General features: G+C 40.8%; 1 protein-coding gene across 28 annotated transcripts in view; it reads left to right on the plus strand.

Annotated features, from left to right (window-relative positions):
* The window catches only part of LOC114644948 (uncharacterized), a 427949-nt gene that overhangs the window by 22036 nt on the left and 378658 nt on the right, over positions 1-27255 (plus strand). The gene's annotated exons all lie outside the window — the stretch shown is intronic.

The following is a 27255-nucleotide window of genomic DNA, read 5'->3' on the forward strand; positions in this document are numbered from 1 at the left end:
TTGGAGACACCACAGGAATTCAGCGGGACAAACAAACCACTGAGCAGATACAAGAATGTTTCTCATCCCCACATGGTGTCCAGCACATTAACACAGTGTGCTTTGTAGTTCAGGCTTCCCAAGCTCGACTGACGCATGCACAGAAGTACGTCTTTGACTCTATTTTGTCCATTTTTGGTAAAGATGTAGCCAATAACATCCTAGTGTTGATCACATTTGCAGATGGACAGCGTCCACCAGTTCTGGATGCCATCACAGAGTCTAACATACCGTTCCCCAAAGATGAGGAAGGGAGCCCAGTTTTTTTCAAATTTAATAATTCAGCCCTATTTGCTAATAATGCTGAGTCTAATATCAGTGACAAAACTTTTGACAAAATGATTTGGGACATGGGTGCAAAGAGCATGGGGAAGTTTTTTGATTCCTTAGAGAAGATGGATGATAAAAGTTTATTACTCACTAAAGAGGTGCTTGAAGAGCGCAGGCGCTTACAGGCGGCAGTGGAAGGACTGCGGCCTCAAATCAAAGCTGCACTAAGTAAATGTGAAGAAATTGGACAAATCCGTGACATTTTAAATAAGCACATTACTGACATAGAGAGCAACAAGAACTTTAAGTATGAAGTGGATGAAACTGTGACAATAAGAAAGAGCATTGCAGGCACTGGCGAGTTCATCACTAACTGCCAGAAATGTAACTTCACCTGTCATTATCCGTGTCATTTTTCAAATGATAAAGATAAGGTCATGTGTGTTATTATGAAGGATGGGAACTGCACTGTTTGTCCTGGTAAGTGTGTGTGGAGTGTTCACTCCAACCAACAGCACAAATTCAAATATAAAACTAAAAGGGTCAAAAAGACATATTATGAGCTTAAGCAGAAATATGAAAAAGCAAAAGGAGAAAAGATGACAACTGAACAAGTCTTTATGCGGCTTCAGCATGAATATAGTGATGTGAAAGAGGAAGTTCATAAACTCATTAAAGAGTCTCATGAAAGTATAAAACGACTTGAAGAAATCGCCCTCAGACCAAACCCGCTGTCCACTCCCGAGTACATTGAGCTCCTCATTCAGGCTGAAGAACAAGAAGCAAAGCCGGGATGGATGGAGCGAGTGAAGTCACTGCAGGAAGTGAAAGAACAGGCGGTGATAATAGAAAAAGTACGCAGAAATGAAAAACTCTTACCAAATGAGCAGAAGAAGTATGATGATCAAGAAGAGAGGATGGAAGACTTGGGAAACAATTCTGGTTGGTTTAGCACAGAATGTCAGCAAGTAGAAGGCAAAGGAAGTATCAAAACCAAAAGTCTAAAGAGAAAATTATCAGAGACAACGTGCAAAATGAAACTCAAAGTTAAAGAGAAATTTAAAATAAATAAATAAATCGTCAAAAGTAAATTCACTATATATGATCAAATCACTGATATTGAATGCTTGTGGGATTTTTATTCTAGCACACCTTATGACGTCTTTTAGGGGATATGATTTAATTATTAAGAATGTTAAAATGTTTTTTATTTATCTTTCTTTTTATTCTAACTACTTTGTTAAAAGCATTTTTGGAAGAAAAGCACATCATTGAACTGTAACTTTGACTCTTTTTATTTTAATGTAACTTCTGATCTCTGTAAAAGTTACTTGTCTAACCACAAAAACAGGAAATGTTAGTAGAGACAGCAAACCACAAGTTAAAATTAGCAAAACTGCAAGTTGTCTCTGCAAAAAAGATAGTCTAGCTGCCTGATGAAAGTGTAGGACAAGAAGGGCATTGCCCATTCTTCTAGACATTAAGTGGCACACAAGGCCTGTTGAGACAGCAGATTTAATTTAGAAATTCAGCTGTACCATTCCAACCTGTATTCCTGAGTGAATGACTGAACTGCAACTCAGGTCTGTTCTACATCTGTTAACAAAGGTGTAACTCAGAGTTGAGCGGGCACCTCGTAGAAACTCCTTCAGAGAAAAAGGCACCCAAAATGACGTTTATTTTAAGCTGAACTGTGACTGGATGTGATGGACAAAATAAGGCACCTATAAGGTGACACTGGAGATGTGTAACTGGAAGGGACCTTGATACCACCAGAGGTTTCATTTTCTATATACTGAATGGATAAATACAAGTATGTGCACAAAGCTTTTGTCATGCAGAAAATGATAATATTTTTCAAGGGGATTGGATACGTTTGCAGGCCACTGTACTGTATTAATGAAGTTTCATCTACAGTTTACAGGGACCACCCCGTAAGCATAGCCATTGGCATCAGGGGGTTTGGACTTGTAACAGCGTTAAAACAGCAACATTATTACAAAGAACACTTTAATGCTCTTGAACCTGTGGAGTTTATTTTAGAAGGTAAAATACATTGAACATTTTATTTCAAGTCCCTATATTTCAGATTCTGCAGTGGTTACTTACGGCATTGTGACCAGGCACAGGAACTTGTTGTAAGAGACAGTAGAGAAGCAGAACATGTTCACTCCTGAAGGCCTCAATTTTCAGGAACATACTTTTCTCAGTGGCAAAAAGTTGAAAATATCTTTGGTTTTTATACAATGATGAGAAATTTGTAATCCCTAGGCATATTTATTTATTTATAAAGCACTTTAAACATCAAGGCTGACCAAAGTGCTGTACAATAAAAACCCAACATATCAAACAAACAATAACCAAAGGGTAAATGAAACAAAAACACATAAGAGCTGAAGAGAGTCATAATAAAAAGTACACAGATAGTCAACATATCACACTCGGTTAAAGGCCAGGGAGTAAAAGTGCGTTTTTAAATAAGATTTATAGACAGCTAGTGAAGGAGCCTGCCTAACGTGCAAAAGCAAATTGTTTCTAAGTTTTGGAGCTGCAACTGCAAAAGCCCGATCACCTCTGAGTTTGCATCGTGCCTTAGGAACACATAAAAGCATCTGGTCTGCTGACATGAGAGGGCGAGACGATACATAAGGGTGCAGCAGTTCCAACAAATAATATGGGGCATAACCGTTAAAGGATTTAAAAACAAATACAAAGATCTTAAAATGTATTTGAAAATGAACTGGAAGCCAGTGAAGGGAAGCCAGAATTGGGGTAACATGCTCATGCTTTCTTGTGCCAGTTAAAAATCGAGCAGCGGCATTTTGCAGCAGCTGTAGGCGAGCAATGGAGGCCTGGCTAATTCCAAAAAGAAGCGGATTGCAGTAATCTAGACGAGAGGTTATAAAAGCATGTATCTCTGTTTCATGGTGGCGTTTAGACAAAACAGGCTTGATTTTTGACAGCCGTCTCAACTGGGAAAAGAGAGATTTTACCACTGTGTTCACAAGTTATCAAGGCTATCAAGTTGTAAAGTGGAATTCATTTTCACACCTAAATTTGTGATCATGGATTTCACAAACTGAGCCACAGTGGAAAGGTGGATGCAGGGGGTCCCACTGGTGCCATTGGGTCTAAATAGCATGACTTCTGTCTTGTTCTTATTAAAATTTAGAAAATTTAATACCATCCAACTCCTTATGTCAATAAGGCAATCAAGCAGGGGCTGGACAGATCATGGATCAAAGCACTTCAGAGGGAAATAAACCTGACAGTCGTCTGCATAAAGATGAAAGTAAATACCGTGTTTCTGGAAAATAGCGCCGAGTGGCAGCAAGTAAAAGGCGATCAGAAGAGGTCCCAGGATGGAGCCCTGTGGTACCCACCAGGGGTGGGCAAAACAGATGGAAGTAAAATCATCAACGCTGACACAAAAACTTCTATCTGAGAGAGGGGACCTGAACCATTGGAGAACTGAACCCATGATGCTCACCCACTGCTCCAGCCTGGAGATGAAAATCTCATTGTCTATCGTGTCAAAGGCAGCTGTTAAATCCAGAAGCATAAGTAGTACACAGTCACCAGAGTCCACTGTTAAAAGAATATCATTAAAACCCCTTAACAGAGAACACTCAGTGATGTGGTGAATTTTAAACACAGACTGGAACACTTCCAGTATTGCATGTTCGTCCAGAAAGGACTTCAGTTGGGTATAAACGACTTTTTCCAAGAGTTTGGACAAAAAGGTAGCTTCGAAATAGGCCTAAAGTTAGACATAACATAGTGGTCCAGACCCATTTTTTTTCAGCAGAGGTTGCACAGCAGCATGTTTAAAATTTTTAGGCACCACACTAGAAGTTAAACGACTATTAATAAAAGTAAGAATAGAAGGACCCAAGGTAGGAAAGACCTCCTTAAGAAGTTGAGGAGGGAAAACATCAAGGGGGGAGCCAGATGGTTTTATACTGGAAACCAGATGCTTTAAAAAGGGGAGAGTGACAGACTCAAAGTGATCAAACACAGGCAAACAGGGTATTAAAATGGATGAATCATGAGAAGGTGGTGAAATGAGGGCCCTAGTGCTTACAACCTTCTTCAAAAAAAAAAAAGTAAAGAAATTTATTGCAAGTTTTCCTAGAAGCTTCCAGATAGACTGTTTCATGAACATTAAGAACAGAACTCAATGTGTTAAAAAGTACACAGGGGTTGTGAGTGTTAGAGCCAATAACTTCAGAAAAAAATTTTGATCTTGCAGCTTTCAAAACTTTCTGACAACACAACCAACTTTCTCTCAAATTTTCAAAAGAAACCTGCAACCTGTCCTTTTCCACCTTCACTCAGCTCTCTTGCACTGCCGTCTATAGGCACGGGTATTAGCATTTAACCACAGCTCGAAGCAGGGCTTTAATTGCCTGCTTTTTAATGGTGCCACAGAGTCCAGAGCAGGAAAAGAAAACTACATACAGTGTGATGTCAATCAGATGTTAAGTTACCTGTCAGCAGGTTATAACTCTTCTGTGTCTTCTGTTCATTTAGCCATTCTTTGTAAGAGCAACAACATTAAGACATTCACTGTAAAAAAAATCCAGTGAAAATACATTGCATTACCCGTATATTTTTAATGCAAAAAAAACCAAACTGTAATAGTTAACAGTTAAAGCAATAATTTTAAATGGATAAGTTTAAGGAATAAATAAGATACAGTAGATAAGGAATGTTTTAGCTGTTAGTATCAATCAATTGTTTCATAGAGCAAAACAATTTTAAGAAGAATCATTGTATTGCTGTAGACACGACTTGATGTTATTATAGAAAAATTAAGTGAATAGGACTGGCAAGTTTTGTGGGGCTGAATGGCCTCCTCTCATCCAGTTTGTTCAAATGTTCTGAGGTAAAGTCACAATGGAAAGGAATTCAAAATTTGCAAAAAGTTAGTATATTTGCATAAGGCAACAAAGCTGCAAATTCTTCCTAATAACCCACATTTTAATGCACTGTGAAACACAAAAACTTAATTATGGTCAGGAAAATAATTTTGTACTGTGCCCTGAATGTTGTTTTTCTGGTTATGGAAGCTAAATGTATGTGGTTATTTTTGATAAACTGGAGAAACTGTAGCACATCCTGTGGCAGAAAAGTAATGTTTCCTTCTCCACTGGACAACATGAATTGCATTGTGTAAACATTTGATTATGTCCAATGATTAACATAAAATAATCTGTAGAGATAGCACAGACATTCAACTAAAGATGGACTGTTTTTTTGTAATGTATCTTTGGGCAAGGATTTGTATTCAGCCTTTGTACACAAATTTCAATATTTTGTAACTTTGTGGTTCACATCAGTAATGAGGACTTAAATTTGACACCAAAGACAAAGGAGAGACGAAAAGGATAGAAATATGCAGCAAAATTGAAAATGAGGTCCATAGAATGTACAGATGTTGCTTTGTGTTGCAAACAGAAAGACTTGTATAAGATGGACAATAGAGGAGGACCAGAGTTTGATAATAAGTTCTGAAGAGGGGGCATGGAGAGGAGAATAGTCAAAAAGGCTGGAAAAATACTTTAAAGAATTTGAAGTGGTTGATGGTGTGTAGAAAGATGATGTGTGAGGGGGAAGATGTAGAGACAAGGTTTGACACAGACAAGGACATGTGAGCGAATGTGGATTATTGATGATGATAACAGATTTGGTTGTTTTGTCGTATAGATTCATTTTGAAAGGGAGATGGTCTAATTGGAAATGGCAGGGAATCAAAGGAAGCCTTTTTCAAATGGTTATTAATACTGTGATAAAGGAATGCGTATAGGATGCCAGGTGTATCCTGAGTTTTGTGCAGCCAGTATAATAGATTTTGGAAAAGGAGCTAGAAGGTATGTGGGGTTTCGCTCAGTTAAGGAGAATTGGAAGAGCTTGTGGATATTGGGGAATGGGAAATAGAGCTTTAATGGGAACTGATTTTAAATCCAAAATATGTGTGTGTAGTGTAGATGATGGGCGGCATGGTGGCGCAGAGGGTAGCGCTGCTGCCTCGCAGTTGGGAGATCTGGGGACCTGGGTTCGCTTCCCGGGTCCTCCCTGCGTGGAGTTTGCATGTTCTCCCCGTGTCTGCATGGGTTTCCTCCGGGCGCTCTGGTTTCCTCCCACAGTCCAAAGACATGCAGGTTAGGTGGATTGGCGATTTTAAATTGGCCCTACTGTGTGTTTGGTGTTTGTGTGTGTCCTGTGGTGGGTTGGTTCCTGCCTTGTGCCCTGTGTTGGCTGGGATTGGCTCCAGCAGACCCCGGTGACCCTGTGTTCGGATTCAGCGCGTTGGATAATGGATGGATGGATAGTGTAGATGGTTGAATTAATATTTTGGAGGGATGATGGTCTTCAGTTAAGAGATGAAAATGGGAAAATGACTGCTCCTTGGCAAAATTGTTTTTGTTGTAAGGTGTAATGGAATTGTTATGGACTGTATTTGGTAATGGGTAAATTAAACATACTTTTACAATCTCTTGGGTCACTCAGTTCTCTATGGGCGATTCTTTGGTACCCACTCACTGGAAGCTACCAATGAATCATGGTGTATCATGTGCTGTGTAAAAGATGCTCTCTGGGTCTCCGGAACCCATCTTGTTCTTTAAAAAAAGGACTGCTGCAGATACATGTGCACCCTGCAAGGAGACTATTTGATTATGGATAAGTTGGCAAATAAGGATCCAAACCATTCAGACCCTAGATAGATAGATAGATAGATAGATAGATAGATAGATAGATAGATAGATAGATAGATAGATAGATAGATAGATAGATAGATAGATAGATAGATAGATAGATAGATAGATAGATAGATAGATAGATAGATAGATAGATAGATACTTTATTAATCCCAAGGGGAAATTCACATACTCCAGCAGCAGCATACTGATACAAAAAACAATATTAAATTAAAGAGTAATAAAAATGCAGATAAAAACAAACAATAACTTTGTATAATGTTAACGTTTACCCCCCCAGGTAGAACTGAAGAGTCTCATAGTGTGATGGAGGAACGATCTCCTCAGTCTGTCAGTGGAGCAGGATGGTGACAGCAGTCTGTCGCTGAAGCTGCTCCTCTGTCTGGAGATGATCCTGTTCAGTGGATGCAGTGGATTCTCCATGACTGATAGGAGTCTGCTCAGCGCCCGATTGAGAACAACCCCTATCCCTGACATAGGGAGGGCAAGGGACTCACTACCATTGACAGTAGAGTTGACACCAGTGTGTTACAAATGTACCACATTTCTCGGCAAAGCCCCCTCTTTAAGGCTAAGTCTTTAAAGTCTGGGACCCAGTCAAGAATGCAACAGACTGTTGTAGAATGTGAAAGGTTGGAGTAGACATTAACTGATAATAGTTGATTGTAATTGTTGCAATAGTTTGATATAGATTGTAATAGTGTAGTAGATTGTGTTTTTATATAAATAAATATCCTAAATATATGTCAATAAAGGGTATTAAAAAAAACCACTTTATTATACTACAGTAATCCCTCCTCCATCGCGGGGGTTGCGTTCCAGAGCCACCCGCGAAATAGGAAAATCCGCGAAGTAGAAACCATATGTTTATATGGTTATTTTTAGAATGTCATGCTTGGGTCACAGATTTGCGCAGAAACACAGGAGGTTGTAGAGAGACAGGAACGTTATTCAAACACTGCAAACAAACATTTGTCTCTTTTTCAAAAGTTTAAACTGTGCTCCATGACAAGACAGAGATGACAGTTCTGTCTCACAATTAAAAGAATGCAAACATATCTTCCTTTTCAAAGGAGTGCAAAGCAAGCAGTCAAAAAAAAAAATCAATAGGGCTTTTAAGTATGCGAAGCACCGCCGGTACAAAGCTGTTGAAGGCGGCAGCTCACACCCCCTCCGTCAGGAGCAGAGAGAGAGAGAGAGAGAGAGAGATAGAGAGAGAGATAAAAAATCAATACGTGCCCTTTGAGCTTTTAAGTATGCGAAGCTCCGTGCAGCATGTCCTTCAGGAAGCAGCTGCACACAGCCCCCCTGCTCACACCCCCCTACTTCAGCGCAAGAGAGAGAGAGAGAGAGAAAGTAAGTTGGGTAGCTTCTCAGCCATCTGCCAATAGCGTCCCTTGTATGAAATCAACTGGGCAAACCAACTGAGGAAGCATGTACCAGAAATTAAAAGACCCATTGTCCGCAGAAACCTGCGAAGCAGCGAAAAATCCGCGATATATATTTAAATATGCTTATAAAATCCGCGATGGAGTGAAGCCGCGAAAGGCGAAGCGCGATATAGCGAGGGATCACTGTATATATATATTTATTGTCACACATGTGCGAATAGGAGACAGCTAAAGGGCCTGAATAATTCCATGCCAGACCAGGGGGTGGGGAGGTGCACTAACTGTCTCTCTCAATTCCTTGCAGACCATTCTTGGGAAATCCCATCCGGTTCCGGCACCTCTGATGACGTCACTACCCCAACTGATGACGTCTCTTCCGGTTCCGGGTCTGCCAGTGATGTAATTTTCGGTTTTGGCCCTGATGACATCACTTCCTCCACTGGCCTTTAAAGCCGCCATCTTACCTCCACATCATCAGTTCAGCTGTGGACTCCAATCTGTAAAGATCTGTGATTTATTTTCAACCTTTTGCAGTCAGGACATAATATACGGGTGGCTGCCCCAAACCTTCTTGATGTCTTTGTGTGAAATCATAACCAGGTGGGAGAGTACCGGTGGCCGAGTTTCTGAGTGGGGGGGTTCGTCCCATGGTTCGGAGAGACCCGGTGCAGGCTCAGCTCCCTATATATTTATCCAGGCCAGTAAATTTACTAAGGGAAAGTGTAGAGGAAACACATAGGAGTGGGCTGGTTTCTATGGGGGAACTGACAGGGACTTATTACTCTCTCTTGGAGGAGAGAGCTGTCCTCCCCACTGGGGCCGAGGTCCCAGATAAATGTGGGGCATCCCTTGACCAGCAGGTGAAGACATTACAGGTTTGAAAATGTGACCCACACTGGCCGATCCAGGGGCAAGCCTTTGCTCTCTGGGAAATGGTGGCTTCATGGCTAAGGCCATTTGATTCTACCACCTTTCAAATAGTGTCGAGTAGCGAATCTTCATGACTATTTCACCCAGCTGGTCTGTGGAGATTTCCAAAATATGAACGAGTTAATCAATCTCGTTGAATCATCAAAGACAGCCTCACAATCTGGGAGAGCAGAACGGTCCTTTAGCGGACACTATGGTGACTACATCCCACACAACATGTAACCTCTGTATGAACGTAAGCCTGTACCGAAGTCTCAGAATCAGCGAGCACGCAACTCACCCGGGACAAGGTGGGATGTAAGTGGAGAGAGAGAGGAGGTTTGTGTGCACTTTCAAACCCCCTGTCAGTATCCCATATGGGAGTAGTAATCCTATGTGGGTTTAAAGTGGAATCCCTCTTTGATTCTGGCAGCAACATTTCCATTGTTGACCGCCAGTATGTACTCCCGCGACAACAGATAAAAATAAAGACCAGTATAACTTGTATTCACACAGAAGTCCGACACTATAAAACCGCCCTATGTTTCATCAGCTATGGAGGATCGCTGAAAAAATTCCCATAGTGGTCCTCCCGAATCCACTTTTTGCTGTGATTCTGAGGAAGGACTGGTCTAACAATAAATGTGGTGTAGTACTGAATATTCCCTGACCTAATTTAGGCCTAGTAATAGACAGGAATGACCTGTCTCAAGTTGTCTCCATGCCATGTACTCAGCCGGCAGAAAGAAATACTGGAAACCAAGAGGCGAGTGGGGAGGTTCCAGGACCATCGCAGGCCATTATGTCATCAATCCGTGCCTCGACGAGTCGGAATGACTCTCCGCCCCTTGAGGTCAGACTGACCCCCTCTCTGAAATACAATTCCAATTTAGAGAGACACCGGATTCATTTAAGAGGGAGCAATGGAATGACAGCTCCCTGAAATTTGCTAAGAATGCAGTAGTACTCACTTTGTAAAAGAAAATGATCTATTATATTGGGTCGCGGAGCATGGTGGGAGAGGTATGGAAGTTGTTGTTAATACTATGTATCTATTGGCGGCAGGTTTCTGAATTAGCACACGCACACCTCCTAGGAGGCCATTTGTGCATCAAAAAGACATTACAGCATATCAAGCTAAGATTCTATTGGCTGGGAATTAATGAGGAGGTTTTTGTATCTCTTGCCCAGAGTGCCAATTACAGCAAATTCCTAGGAAGGACAGAGCTCCTCTCGTTCCCCTTCCCTTGATTGATGTCCCCTTCAAACGAATTGGGGTCGATATAGTAGGACCCCTAGAACCCCCAGCCCAAGGACATAAATATATATTAGTCCTTGTGGATTATGCTACTCAGTATCCAGAGGCTGTTCCCTTGCACTCAGGCAAGTCTAAAGATATTGCACGGGAACTTGTAGTGGTTTTTGTGTGAGGCGGCATCCCTAAAGAAGTCCTTACAGATCAAGGGACGCCATTTACCTCGGAGACATTCAAGGAGACAGTCCAAGTTACTTAAAATAAAACACTTAAAGACCGCGGTGTATCATCCTCAAACCGATGGTCTCGTCGAGAGGTTCAATCAGACTCTCAAACATGTGCTTTGCAAGGTGGTCAGCGCGAACAGGAGGAATTGGGATCAACTCCTCCCCCTCGTTCTCTTTGCTTATCTAGAAGTCCCTCAGAAGCAAAAACAGCAAACCTCCTCATTAATTCCCGGCAAATATTATCGGAGCTTAATACTCTCTAAAGTTTTTTTGGTGCTTATATTGCCTCCTAGGAGGTGGGCATGTGCCAATTCACAGACTTGCCGCCGGTAGGTTTGTGGGATTAACAACAGCTTCTGCACCTCCCCCTCATGCTCCGCTACCCGATATAATAGGTCATTTTCTATCACAAAGTGAGGACCATGTGGCATGGCCTGATGAGTGTGTTGGCCATTGACTAGTACCACTGCATTTTTCGCAAATTTCAGGGAGTCATCATTCCACTGCTCCCTTTTGAAAGAAGCCGGTGTCTCTCTAAATTGAACTTGCATTTCAGAGAGAGCGTCTGGTCTGACCTCAAGGGGTGTGGAATCCTCCTGGCTCGTCGAGGCATGGGGTGATGACGTTTCTGCCTGCAACGATCTAGGAATCTCCCCATCCACCTCTTGGACTTCTGTATCTCTCTTCACTGATTACACAGTGTGTAATCTATAACTAGGCCTAAATTATTATCGGGAGTAGTCAGTACTACACCACATTTATTGTTAGACCAGTCCCGTACTAGAATCACTGAAAAAGGTGGATTGGTGAGGATCGCTATGGGGAATTTTTTTAGCGATCCTCCATGGCTGATGAAACATAGGGCATTTTTATATTTTTGGATTTCTTCACGTTATACTGGTCTTTACTTTAATCCACTGTTGTGGTAGTAGATATTGGTGATCAACAATGGAAATGTTGCTGCCAGAATCAGAGTGCTTCAACTCTGAACCCATTTACAACTACTACTCTCATATGTGATATTGTTTTGGGTTTTTAAGCGCACATAAATTTCCTCTCTCTCTTTACCTGCATTCCTCCTCGTTCCCGAGTAAGTTGCATGCCCAAAGGCAGGGGGACTTCAGAACAGGCTCCGATTTGCATGAAAGAGGCAGAGTTTGTGGAATGTGGTTTGTGGTCCGCTAAAGGACCGTTCTGCTCTCTCAGATTGCAAGGCTGTCTTAGATGTTTCTACGAGCTTGGTAAGCTCTTCCATGTTTTTAAAGTCTCCCCAGACTGGCTGGGTGAAATATTTCTGAACATTCTTATGTAAAAGAAAGCAGGCTACTTTTCTGCATGATCTGGAATGTAGTACATTCGAATGGCCGTAGCCATTGTGTCACTTGTTCCCAGTGGTCAACCGCTCTGGGTTGAATTATCAATTTTTAAATTTTTCTACCTGCTGGCCTGGGGATGCCCCGTATTTAACTGGGATCTTGACCCCAGTGGGGCGAACAGCTCTTTCCTCCAAGAGAGCATAATAAACCCCCTTTGCTTTCCCCATACGAACCAGCCCACTCCTGTGTGCCTCTCCCACACACTCCCTTTGTTTCGTTACTAGCCCTGGTGGGTGTATTGTAAGCGGATCCTGCATCTGGTCTTTCCAGACCACAGGACGAACCCCACACTCTTAAACTTGGCCCCGGTACTCTCCCACCTGGTTATACTTCAGGTCCTGTCTCGGTTTCTTCAGATCATCCATATGTGTATATACACATCTGGGAAAATAAGTATTGAATACATTGTGTTTCTCAGTAAATATATTTCTAATGGAGCTACTGACATGAGATTTTCACCATGTTGGACGTCGGTAACAACCCAAGTAATCCACACATACAAAGAAATCAAAGCAAATAAGTCCATAAATCAAGTTATGTGTAATAAAGTGGAATGACACAGGGACTAAGTATTGAACACATGAAGAAGAGGAGGTGCAAAAAGGCATGGAAAGCCAAAAAAGCAGCTGAAATCTGTCAGTATTTAGAAAGTAATCTTGCCCTCTATCAGTGCAAATGAATATTAGCTTGTTTAGTCCTAATGGATATCCTATAAAAAGGTTTCTCATTACCAAGGTGTCACACAAGAAGCATCTCATGATGGGTAAAAGCAAAGAGCTCTCATAACACCTTTGCATCCTTATTGTTGCCAAACATACTGATGGCATTGGTGAAATACGTTTTCTAAACTTCTGAATGTTCCAGTGAGCACTGTTGAGGTCGTAATCTGGAAGTGGAAAGAACACCATTTCACCATAAACCGGCCACCACCAGGTGCTCCTCGCAAGATTTCTGACAGAGGAGTCAAAAGAATAATCAGAAGATTAGGAGAGCTTCAGAAAGACCTGGAATTAGCAGGTACAGTTGTTTCAAGGAAAACAATAAGTAATACACTCAGTTGCTGTGGCCTCTGTGCACGTTCACTGTGCAAGACTCCACTGCTGAAGAAAAAAAGCCAACGAAATACTGGGAGAATAGAGTCTGGTCAGATGTGATCAAAATTGAACTCTTTGGATGTCATTGCACACACCATGTTTGGAGAAGAAATGAGTTTGGAGGTGGGAACATCATGGGGTGGGGCTGTTTATCAACATATGATACTGGCAGAATTCATATAATTGAAGGAAGGATGAATGGAGAAATGTACCAGGAAATTCTTGATAAGAATCTGCTGCCATCTACCAGGATGCTGAAGATGAGATGATGGTGGACATTTCAGCAAGACAAGGATCCCAAACACACAGCCAAGGAAACTCTCAATTTGTTTCAGAGAAAGAAAACAAAGCTGCTAGAACAGCCCAGTCAATCACCTGACTTGAATCAAATTGACAATCTATGGAAAGAACAGAAGATCAGAGTTCATAGAAGAAGTCCCCGGAACCTTCAAGATCTGAAGACAGTTTGTGTGGAGAAATGGGCCAAAATCACACCTGAGCAATGCTGTCATTACCAACAAAGTCTTTTCTACTGAGTATTAAATACATTTCCATAAGCATGTTTAATACTTATTCCTTGTGTCATTCCACTTTATTACACATATACAGTACTGTGCAAACGTTTTAGGCAGGTGTGAAAAAATGCTATAAACAAAGAATGTTTCAGAAATATAAATAATGATTGTTTATTGTTATCAATTTACAAAATGCAAAGTGAGCGAACAAAAGAAAAATCTAAATCAAATCAATATTTGGTGTTCCTACCTTTTGCCTTCAAACCAGCATCAATTCTTATAGGTCCACTTGCACAAAGTCAGGGATTTTGTAGGATTCTAGTCAGGTGTCTGATCAACCAGTTCTACCAGACAGGTGCTAATGATCATCAATGTCACACGTAGGCTGAAACACAGTCATTAACTGAAACAGAAACAGCTGTGTAGGAGGCTTAAAACTGGGTGAGGATACAGCCAAACTCTGCTAACAAGGTGAGATTGTGGAAGACAGTTTCATGTCATGGCAAGATTGAGCACAGCAACGAGACACAAGGTAGTTCTACTGGATCAGCAAGGTCTCTCCCAGACAAAGATTTCAAAGCAGACTGGGGTTTCAAGATGTGCTGTTCAAGGTCTTTTGAAGAAGTACAAAGAAACGGGCAACGTTGAGGATCGTAGATGCAGTGGTCGGCCAAGGAAACTTAGTGCAGCAGACGAAAGACACATCAAGCTTATTACCCTTCGAAATCGGAAGATGTCCAGCAGTGCCATCAGCTCAGAACTGGCAGAAACCAGTGGGACCCAGGTACACCCATCTACTGTCCAGATATGTCTGGCCAGAAGTGTTCTTCATGGAATAGTTGCAGCCAAAAAGCCATACCTCCGACGTGGAATTAAGGCCAAGCGACTCAAGTATGCACGAAAACATAGGAACTGTGGTGCAGAAAAATGGCAGCAGGTGCTCTGGACTGATGAGTCAAAATTTGAAATATTTGACTGTAGCAGAAGGCAGTTTGTTTGTCAAAGGGCTGGAGAGCGGTACAATAATGAGTGTCTGCAGGCAACAGTGAAGCATGGTGGAGGTTCCTTGAACGTTTGGAGCTGCATTTCTGCAAATGGAGTTGGAGATTTGGTCAGGATTAATGGTGTTCTCAATGCTGAGAAATACAGGCAGATACTTATCCATCATGCAATACCATCAGGGAGGCGTATGATTGGCCCCAAATTTATTCTGCAGCAAGACAACGACCCCAAACATACAGACAAAGTCATTGAGAACTATCTTCAGTGTAAAGGAGAACAAAAAGTCCTGGAAGTGATGGTATGGCCCCCACAGAGCCCTGATCTCAACATCATCGAGTGTGTCTGGGATTACATGAAGAGACAGAAGGATGTGAGGAAGCCTACATCCACAGAAGATCTGTGGTTAGTTCTCCAAGATGTCTGGAACAACCTACCAGCCGAGTTCCTTCAAAAACTGTGTGCAAGTGTACCTAGAAGAATTGATGCTGTTTTGAAGGCAAAGGGTGGTCACACCAAATATTGATTTGATTTAGATTTCTCTTTTGTTCATTCACTGCATTTTGTTAATTGATGAAAATAAATGATTAACACTTCCATTTTGGAAAGCATTCTTTGTTTACAGCATTTTTTTACACCTGCCTAAAACTTTTGTACAGTAATGTATATATGCAGTCATATGCAAAAGTTTGGGAAACCCTCTTAATTCTTTGGATTTTTGTTTATCACTGGTTGAGCTTTCAAAGTAGCAACTTCCTTTTAGTATATGACATGCCTTAAGGAAACAGTAGTATTTCAGCAGTGACATTAAATTTATTGGATTAACAGAAAATATGCAATACAGTATACATCATAACAGAATTAGACAGGTGCATAAATGTGGGCCCCCCAACAGAGATATGACATCAATACTTAGTTGAGCCTCGTTTTGTAAATCTAACAGCCTCTAGACGCTGTCCTCCTATAGCCTTGGATTAGTGTCTGGATTCTGGATGGAGGTATTTTTGACCATTCTTCCATACAAAATCTTTTCAATTCAGTTCAATTCAATGGCTGCCGAGCATGGACAGTCTGCTTCAAATCATCCCATAAATTTTCGATGATATTCAAGTCAGGGGACTGTGACGGCCATTCCAGAACATTGTACTTCTCTCTCTGCATGAATGCCTTTGTAGATTTCCAACTGTGTTTTGGGTCATTGTCTTGTTGGAATATCCAAACCTGCGTAACTTCAACTTTGTGACTGATGCTTGAACATTATCCTGAAGAATTTGTTCATATTGGGTTGAATTCATCTGACCCTCGACTATAACAAGGGCCCCAGTCCCTGAACTAGCCACACAGCCCCACAGCATGATGGAACCTCCACCAAATTTGACAGTAGGTAGCAGGTGTTTTTCTTGGAATGCAGTGTTCTTCTTCCACCATGCAAAGCGCTTTTTGTTCTAACCAAATAACTCAATTTTTGTCTCATCAGTCCAAAGCACTTTGTTCCCAAATAAATCTGGCTTGTCTAAATGAGCATTGGCATACAACAAGCGACTCTGTTTGTGACGTGAGTGCAGAAAGGGCTTCTTTCTAATCACCCTGCCATACAGATGTTCTTTGTGCAAATTGCGCTGAATTGTAGAATGATGTACAGATACACCATCTGCAGCAAGATGTTCTTGCGGGTCTTTGGAGGTGACCTGTCAGTTGTCTGTCACCATTCTCACAATCCTGCTCATATGCCACTCCTGTATTTTATTTGGCCTGCCAGACCTGCTGGGTTTAACAGCAACTGTGCCTGTGGCCTTCCATTTCCTGATTCCATTCCTTACAGTTGAAACTGACAGTTTAAACATCTGAGATAGCTTTTTGTAGCCTTCCCCTAAACCAGGAGACTGGACAATCTTTGTTTTCAGATCTTTGGAGAGTTACTTTGAGGATCCCATGCTGTCACTCTTCAGAGGAGAGTCAAAGGGAAGGAAGCACAACTTGTAATTGACCACCTTAAATATCTTTATATCTCATGATTGGACACACCTGTCTATGAAGTTCAAGGCGTAACGAGCTCATCCAACCAATTTGGTGTTACAAGTAATCAGCATTGAGCAGTGACAGGCATTCAAATCAGCACAATGACAAGGGGACCCACATTTGTGCACAGCCAGTTTTTCACATTTGATTTAATTTCATACAACTAAATACTGCGTCACTAAAAATCTTTTTTCAGAAAACACCGCAGTACTCAGATGTTCCTAGGAAATGAAAGACATACCACTGTTATCTTTTTTGTTGTAAGGAGAGTCAATTATTAGGCAGGCTGAGAAGGATTCCCAAATTTTTTCATTTGACTGTATATACAAATACATTAATTTGTTTTGATTTCTTTGTATGTGTGGATTATGTAGGTTGTTACCAACATCTGGTGAAAATTTCATGTCAATATCCCCATTAGAAATGTATTTACTAAGAAAAACATTGATGCATTCAATACTTATTTTCCCCGCTTTATGTATGTATTTATTTATATTTTAGGTTTGAATACAACAACAACAACAACATTTATTTATATAGCACATTTTCATACACAAAATGTAGCTCAAGGTGCTTTACATAATAAAAAAAAGAAAAATTAAAGACAACATAAGAAATTAAAATAAGACAACATTAATTAACATAGAATAAGAGTAAGGTCCGATGGCCAGGGAGGACAGAAAAAAAAAAAAAAAAACTCCAGACGGCTGGAGAAAAAATCTGCAGGGGTTCCAGGCCACGAGACCACCCAGTCCCCTTCCCAATACATATTGGGAAGTCTGAAAATCAAAAGTATGCCTTATGAGAAGGATTTAGGAGATGTAGTGGAGTCGACACTATCACCTGCCAGACAGTGTTCAAAAGTCATTAAGAAGGCTAACAGATTGTCAGGATATATATCGACCTGATGTGCAGATACAAGTCCAGTGAGGTTATGCTCAAGCTTTAAATGCACTGGTGAGGCCTCATCTGGAGTACTGTGTGCCTAAATTATGCTCTAATTTCTGAATCTCTCTCTCTCTCTTCCTCTCTACCACCTAGGACAGGAAATGGAAGTGGAAGATGGACGGCTGTGAGCTACAGTGTGTTGTTGAAGAACTCCGGGCCCTTGTGAGTTAGATTCAGTAATTCCTTGCCAGGCCGACGTACCTCAAAGAACAGAAAGCTTGCCTGCTAAATAAGACCTCCTCAGCAGCTGAGATCAACACAACTCGTCTCAATTTGACAACATCAACCCATGCTACCTGCTCACTGGGCCAAATGTGTTTTACCCCTGCTCCTCCTCGTAACGACGACGACGACAATGGAATTGGGCTGTTTCAGCAATGCAGACGGGGGTCAAGGCTAGATCACCTCCGTTGTCTCAGACAAGTTTGCCATTCACAACTGCTTTGACCCTCTCTTCTCCCCCACTGTGCCTGTAGACATTGGTGAGGTATTTGTTATTGGGGATTCAATTATATGCAATCTCAGTATTTCTTGTTCTAAACAGAAATCCTTTGTTTCTTGTTTTCCCGGTGCATAAGTTTGAGATCTAATGAGAAGAACACCAACAGTGTTTGAGAAGCACAAGGACAGGGCTATTGGGACCATTGTAATACATGCCAGAGTAAAGGACATTTGATATTGTCTGTCAGAGTTTCTAAAGGTGGTCTTCGAAGTACTAATCCAAACCTTGAAGAGAGGATCATCATTTCACTTCCTCTGCTTATAGCTAGAAGGTTGAATGAAACCATCAGTTGACTGTTGCCCTTGAACAGCTAGCTTAGAGGCTTCTGCAAGAAACAAAACATTGGTTTCGTGTACATACAAGTTGGATCTTTTTAGGGCAAACACCTCATTTCTTCAGACAAGATGGTTTTCACACCAACAGATTCGGTACCCAAGTCCTCTCCAACAACATCTCAAAGGTAATCTGTCTTTCCTGACTGAATAATTTTAGTCCTAAATTTTTCTATAATGCTGTGTTAGGATATGATAATTTTGTAGTAGATAGATATATAGATGATGTCACTTCCTGCCCAGACAATGTCACTTCTGGTTCTGGCACCGGTGATGGTGTCACTTCCGGTTCTGCCTTCCAGGATGATGTCACTTCCTGTCCAGACCTTTAAGGCTGCCATCTTTGCCACATGTCATCAGTTCAGTTTTGGACTTTGAACCCGACACAACTCCATAAAATCCAACCCTTTTGCAGCCAGGGCAAAATATATGAGTGGCTGCCCCAAACCTGTTTATGTCTCCTGTTCATTCTTGTGACAATAGATAGATAGATAGATAGATAGATAGATAGATAGATAGATAGATAGATAGATAGATAGATAGATAGATAGATAGATAGATAGATAGATAGATAGATAGATAGATAGATAGATAGATAGATAGATAGTACCAGTAGTCAAGAAATATATTAAGTTAAATACAACACTATACAAATAACAAATAATTTACAAATAATGCAATCACATGCTAGTGCATACAATAATGCCTATGCAATGGGAATGCAAATAATACTATACTACCAAAGAAACAGGTAGCACATCATTTTAAAATGTTTTTTCTTGTAACTTTCTCTTTGTTAAGCACTGTGAGCTACAGTTTTTGCTTGGAAATTTTCTATAGAAATAAAAGTTGTTGTTATTTTGATCCCTGGACTACAAAAAAGACACTGCAGTCACTGCAGACAAAGTCCAGAGAAGAGCGACTAGGCTGACTGCAGGACTACAGAAGATTAGTTATGATTAGTTACAAAGAAAGATTAAGTGAGCTGAGCCTTTTCAGTTTAAGAAAGAAGAGATTACGAGGAGACCTGATTGAAGGGTTTAAAATGATGAAGGAATTAGTCCAGTGGATCGAGACGGTGACATTAAAATGAGTTCATCAAGAACACAGGGGGGCACAGCTGGACACTTGTGCAGGGGAAATTTCATACAAACATGAGGACTTTTATTTGTCACAAAGAGACCCACAGACACCTGGAATAAGTGACCAATTAGTGTAGTGGACAGGAGGACTTCAGGGACCCTCACAACTCGACTTGATGTTATTTTAGAAGAATTCACAGAACAGGACTGGCAAGCTTTGATGGGCTCAATGGCCTGTTCTTGTCCAGATTGTTCTAATGTGTGTGTGTTTCTGTGTGCTCACCATGTGATAAACTGGTACCCTGCCCAGATGTTTCCCTGCCTTGTGCCCTGTGGCTGCTCAGATGGGCTACAGCTTCCCACAATCCTCCTCTGGTGGGATGAAAAAAAAAATGATGGGCATTTGAATTAACTAAAAGTTTTAGACATTATGATTTATGTGAGCATTTTTTTTAAATGTATGTATCTAATATTATAAATCAGTGAATAAAAACATATTTTTAGTGTTTACAATATTCACTTTATTGTAAATTTGTCCTACAATTGAAATGTGTAAATTTTACAAAATGGTCCAAAATATTTCTTAAAATACATGCATAAGTGAAAATAAAAATAAACATATTTGAACCTTTTAATGTTAATGAAAATCAATCACATTAAGTACACCTACTTTATGTGACTTTTCTTTTCTTTAACTTTACTATCTAAAGTATTTCAACTGTATATTTCAGAGAAAAAAAATATTTTAAAATTACTTGATTTAGTTTGAAGAAAATTTGTCATACAGTTGAAATGCGGACCCAAATCTTTCTTTTTCAGAGCAGCTTTTATTCTTACTGGTGTGGCAAAGGCACTATATATGCATCGACCTGAAACAGACTGACAATGGAGGCACATGTAGAAATAAATGAAAAGGTTTATTTTTCTTAAGCTGAGGTCCACATCTTCCCCGTGTCCCTCAGCCCTAACACAGTCCCAAAACAACACATTAAGTAAATCACTCCAAACCACACTCTTCTTCCTCCACTATTCCTCCCAGGCCACTTCGTCCTCCTCCTCTGGACTCTGGCACCCTGAGTAGTGGCCGCAGGCTCTCTTTATAGCTCACCCAGAAGTGCTCCAGGTGGCAAATAACCTAAATTATGCTGCACTTACGGGTGTGGCTGCGTTGCTGCCCACTCGGGCTCAAGAAGTCTTACAGCTCCCCCTGGCGGTGGCCATGGAGCCCAACAAGGATGAGCTCTGGTGTTCCAAGATATTGGTCCCGATACAACCCAGTGGGGCTGCCACCAAATGTTCCAGGGTGATGTAGTGGGCATGGGTCCCGGCCATCCGCCACACTGGCCATTCTTTTTGAACTCAATGTCAATTTTTGGCTCTGCTGTGCCACTCACAGAGATAATCTGTCACTTGTGTGTGCCCTGACTGCCACTGTGATTTGTCACTGTGACTGAAGGTGCCAGTGTGGTTCTTCAGTGCAATGCCATAGGGGACCCATTTTTGGTTCTTAACAGGATCATCCACTTGAAGGTTCCAGAAAGACTCTTTATTCACTTAGATCCATAACAGTCTCCATGAACAGACACAAATGGATTAGAGAAGATGTATAAAATCCCAGGAGCTTCATGATTTTAAAAGTATTCTTGTTGCATAGTTGAACACATTTAAGTTTGGGTTTTCTTGATTTGTCAGTAGATAGCCTGCTAGACTTTAAAAATGTCTTATCTTTCCAGAGATTAGAAACCTTTTCAAAGCCCAAAGAACCAACTTCAAATGCAGAAAACCTTCATAGAGTGAAATGGTTCATTATCGAACTCCAAGTCCATGGAGATCCATGCAACTCAGTAAAATTCCATTTTACAACCTTCATTTTAAGTGCATAGTGTGGAAAAGCAATTAAACAATTGACAATTTAAAAAAAAGCATTTTGTGAAAAAATTTTATGTGATGTAGAAACATTTTTAAATTCAGCACCCGAACATATCTAAAAATAACATGCAATATTTTTTTCAGCGCATTTCTGTGTCATACTTGTTGATGTGACAGCCAAGAAATGTCATTCAAATCACTGAAAAATGAACAAACGGGTCCGATCACCTTGTTAATATAACTTAAAATAATTATGTTTGTTAAAATTACTTTGCTTTTTCTAGTTACCTTGATGAAATTCTCATCGTTGTCACATTAACAGAGCTATATCAAGTTGAGCAATCTGTCAAATTAAGTTGATTTAACTTAAAATAAACAACTTTATCTACACGATGATCCATAAACATCCACCCCTTTTGTTGCATTAGATCTCCACGCCTTTGTACAGTTGAAAAGAAAGTGAAAGACTTTTAGTTTATTCATTTTTTTTTTAATGTTGTGTGTTTTGAACGGTTATAGAAGATGATTTATGATAGTTGTGTGTTGATATTCTGCCAGTTTTTCCACTCTAAATTGTTGCCTACTATAGAAGAGAATTATTAATATTGTGACATCCTGTTGATTAAACACACTCAGGAGCCGCTTGCCCGGGGGAGTCTTCCAAATGCCGATTAGCTTTTTATTTGATATGCTGTGATACAAAAGGTGTTTGGATCACAGGGACACCTCCAAACAATAAAAAAATTTGGCCTTATCCTATCTACCTCTTGCTTGCTCTTCAACTGATGGTCCCATCTCAACCTGATGCCGTCTTCCTCTCGCTCCAGCCACAACTTCTACTTCCAACTACCCCCTACCCTTTTCTTCACGCACCGTTAATTACCCCTGATCCCTGTCACTCAGCTCTCACTCTAGGGGGAGCCCCAACCCCTTACAAAGTGTGTTCTCCAAAGACTCCACTAAAACACAGCTTCCATTCCCCACAGCCCATGTAGTGGCAAGACACGTCACAATATTAACATTACACAGAATGTGCGTCCACCCAATATCAATAAATTAAGCCACTTATATTGTTAGCAACCAGGATTGTTTAATTTTTGAGTAAACAATTTTATTATGTGCAACAAATGTACATATTTCTTTGTTAATCTAATGTATACCTTTTTAGTGTCCTACTAGAAAAGGTTATGTAAAGCCTTACAACGAATTTTGGATAGAGTAAATTTAAATAAGTTGCGTAACAACATTTTAAGGGTGTGCTATGTTATTAGGACTTACAAAATCATGAGTGAATTGAAAAGCAAAACTCAGAAAAGGCTCTCCTTTGTCATTGTTTATTATTTTAGGTTTTCTTTGAACAAATTCAGACCTTTACCTGAAACCACGTGTATTGAAATGTCAGCTGAGAGAGCTGGCCGACCGCCCCACTTCCCCAGTCTATAAATATGAAGCACATCGCAAAATAAAAACTCAACATCTGGAAAGAAGAATGGGAAACCTAAATAGCAAGTAAGAGGACCTTTTTTGAGTCTTCATCTTCTGTAGTCTGTTACACCGTTACAAAGATGACGGGCTGAATTGAATAGTCACTTGTGATTTGCTTTGGTAGCCCTTTAGTGTAACAGACTGTTTTTGTTTGATTGTATAATTATTTTTTTTATTATAAGGAGACTAGGAAGGTGTGTGCAAGTAGAAGAATACACGGTTTAAAGTAATATGGATATATAAGTAAAAGGATAAATAAATATATATATATATATATATATATATATATATATATATATATATATACAGTAATTCCTCCTCCATCGCGGGGGTTGCGTTCCAGAGCCACCCGCGAAATAGGAAAATCCGCGAAGTAGAAACCATATGTTTATATGGTTATTTTTAGAATGTCATGCTTGGGTCACAGATTTGCGCAGAAACACAGGAGGTTGTAGAGAGACAGGAACGTTATTCAAACACTGCAAACAAACATTTGTCTCTTTTTCAAAAGTTTAAACTGTGCTCCATGACAAGACAGAGATGACAGTTCTGTCTCACAATTAAAAGAATGCAAACATATCTTCCTTTTCAAAGGAGTGCAAAGCAAGCAGTCAAAAAAAAAATCAATAGGGCTTTTTGGCTTTTAAGTATGCGAAGCACCGCCGGTACAAAGCTGTTGAAGGCGGCAGCTCACACCCCCTCTGTCAGGAGCAGAGAGAGAGTTAGAGAGAGATAGAGAGATAGATAAAAAATCAATACGTGCCCTTTGAGCTTTTAAGTATGCGAAGCTCCGTGCAGCATGTCCTTTCAGGAAGCAGCTGCACACAGCCCCCCTGCTCACACCCCCCTACGTCAGCGCAAGAGAGAGAGAGAGAGAGAGAGAGAGAGAGAGAGAGAGAGAGAAAGTAAGTTGGATAGCTTCTCAGCCATCTGCCAATAGCGTCCCTTGTATGAAATCAACTGGGCAAACCAACTGAGGAAGCATGTACCAGAAATTAAAAGACCCATTGTCCGCAGAAATCCGCGAACCAGCAAAAAATCCGCGATATATATTTAAATATGCTTACATATAAAATCCGCGATGGAGTGAAGCCGCGAAAGGCGAAGCGCGATATAGCGAGGGATCACTATATATATATATATATATATATATATATATATATATATATATATATATACACAGTACTGTGCAAAAGTTTTAGGCAGGTGTGAAAAAATGCTGTTAACAAAGAATGTTTTCCAAAATGGAAGTGTTAATCATTTATTTTCATCAATCAACAAAATGCATTGAATGAACAAAAGAGAAATCGAAATCAAATCAATATTTGGTGTGACCACCCTTTGCCTTCAAAACAGCATCAATTCTTCTAGGTACACTTGCACACAGTTTTTGAAGGAACTCGGCTGGTAGGTTGTTCCAAACATCTTGAAGAACTAAGCACAGATCTTCTGTGGATGTAGGCTTCCTCACATCCTTCTGTCTCTTCATGTAATCCCAGACACACTCGATGATGTTGAGATCAGGGCTCTGTGGGGGCCATACCATCACTTCCAGTACTTCTTGTTCTTCTTTACGCTGAAGATAGTTCTCAATGACTTTGGCTGTATGTTTGGGGTCGTTGTCCTGCTGCAGAATAAATTTGGGGCCAATCATACGCCTCCCTGATGGTATTGCATGATGGATAAGTATCTTCCTGTATTTCTCAGCATTGAGAAAACCATTAATCCTGACCAAATCTCCAACTCCATTTGCAGAAATGCAGCCCCAAACGTTCAAGGAACCTCCACCATGCTTCACTGTTGCCTGCAGACACTCATTATTGTACCGCTCTCCAGCCCTTCGACGAACAAACTGCCTTCTGCTACAGCCAAATATTTCAAATTTGGACTCATCAGTCCAGAGCTCCTGCTGCCATTTTTCTGCACCCCAGTTCCTATGTTTTCGTGCATATTTGAGTCGCTTGGCCTTGTTTCCACGTCAGAGGTATGGCTTTTTGGCTGCAACTCTTCCATGAAGACCACTTCTGGCCAGACTTCTCCGGACAGTAGATGGGTGTACCTGGGTCCCACTGGTTTCTGCCAGTTCTGAGCTGATGGCACTGCTGGACATCTTCCGATTTCGAAGGGTAATAAGCTTGATGTGTCTTTCATCTGCTGCAGTAAGTTTCCTTGGCTGACCACTGCGTCTACGATCCTTGGTGTTGCCCGTTTCTTTGTGCTTCTTCAAAAGAGCTTGAACAGCACATCTTGAAACCCCAGTCTGCTTTGAAATCTTTGTCTGGGAGAGACCTTGCTGATGCAGTAGAACTACCTTGTGTCTTGTTGCTGTGCTCAATCTTGCCATGATGTGAAACTGTCTTCCACAACCTCACCTTGGTAGCAGAGTTTGGCTGTTCCTCACCCAGTTTTAAGCCTCCTACACAGCTGTTTCTGTTTCAGTTAATGACTGTGTTTCAACCTACGTGTGACATTGATGATCATTAGCACCTGTTTGGTGTAATTGGCTGATCAGACACCTGACTAGAATCCTACAAAATCCATGACTTTGTGCAAGTGGACCTGTAAGAATTGATGCTGGTTTGAAGGCAAAAGGTAGGAACACCAAATATTGATTTGATTTAGATTTTTCTTTTGTTCGCTCACTTTGCATTTTGTAAATTGATAACAATAAACAATCATTATTTATATTTCTGAAAGCATTCTTTGTTTACAGCATTTTTTCACACCTGCCTAAAACTTTTGCACAGTACTGTATATATATACATATATATATATATATATATATCCTTTTTATGAACTTGTACATTTTTGTGAATTACTTTCTCTTCTCAGCGCAATGTTATTTTTTTGTTTTATTTTTACCTAAGATCTATATAATTTTTAAAGTGCCCTCGGATATTTTAAAATATTTATTATTAGAGTTCCCAGGTGATGTGTGATTTTAATATAGTCACGTTCCGAGAAGGTGTGGGTGCACATGTCCGCACTGCTCCGAGGTTTTTGGGGTGCTTGGCTGATCCAATTGTATTTAGCATTCACGTGCAAATCCCAGCGGGTCAGTCAAGTGCTTTATTCACACCTTCGAGCGTGCGGTAGAGGAGAGGCAGGCAGCTGGGTAGAAACCACTGTGGAGGTGCAAATGGCCGACGCTCGAAAGTAACTGAAGAGGGGCGCTCCAGCAGAGCATTTTCAAGTAGCTTTAGTGATCCATTGTTCAGGAGGGCTCTCGCATAAGGCCGGGGAGTGGTAGAGGGAGTCAGAAGTGCGAGGCTTGGCGTGCTGCTCTTTTGGGAGCCTGTAACTGCAGCAGGGTTCCGGGTCCAGTTAAAAGGTTGTCCATGCCTGCTGGTGATGTCTCCCCATTAAGCGGCGTGGTCTTCTAAGGGTTTCCTGAAAGCAACAGCTTAAAGCAGAGATTCGAGGAGAGAAAAAGAAAATTAAAGCATAAAATGACGAGGGCATTCAAAATATGAATTTAGGGAAATTGTACTAAATGAAGTACGTGTAAAGGAATGTTGTCACGGAGTAAAAGTTCATTATATTACTCTGAGACTAAGTGATTAACTAAGTGTTAATTATCCCGGTAATTTGTAAGGCATTGTTAATAAAGTGGGCAGCACGGTAGCGCTACTGCCTCGCAGTCAGGAGACCTGGGTTAGCTTCAAGGGTTCTCTCTGTGTGGAGTTTGCATGTTCTCCCCGTGTCTGCGTGGGTTTCCTCCGGGTGCTCCGGTTTCCTCCCACAGTCCAAAGACATGCAGGTTAGGTGGATTGGTGATTCTAAATTGTCCCTAGTGAGTGTGCTTGGTGTGTGGGTGTGTGTGTGCCCTGCTGTGGGCTGGGATTGACTCAAGCAGACCCTCATGACCCTGTAGGATAATGACTGACTGACTGTTTATAAAGTTAAGCATTTAAGATCTGGGAGGATATGTGAGAGAAAGCAAGATTGTGATTGTTTTTTCATTTGGCCCTGCCATATGTGTGCAGCTGCAGAAGGATACCTGTACAGCTCTTTTGAAACAGAAATCTGCCTCCATCCTTTATTTGTTAGAAAAGATGCCTTGTTACATACAAACAGAATGCACGAGAAAGTAATGGTGCTCAATTGCTGATTAGTCCTTATGGCAGACTGAGTAGTTGGTATCAGAGATTCTGGATCAACTACAGTAGTGCCTTCATATATTTTCACAGAATATTGTAGACCAACACGTGACTAATGCAA

Source organism: Erpetoichthys calabaricus, chromosome 4, assembly GCF_900747795.2.
Source record: "Erpetoichthys calabaricus chromosome 4, fErpCal1.3, whole genome shotgun sequence".
Classification (NCBI taxonomy): domain Eukaryota; kingdom Metazoa; phylum Chordata; class Cladistia; order Polypteriformes; family Polypteridae; genus Erpetoichthys; species Erpetoichthys calabaricus.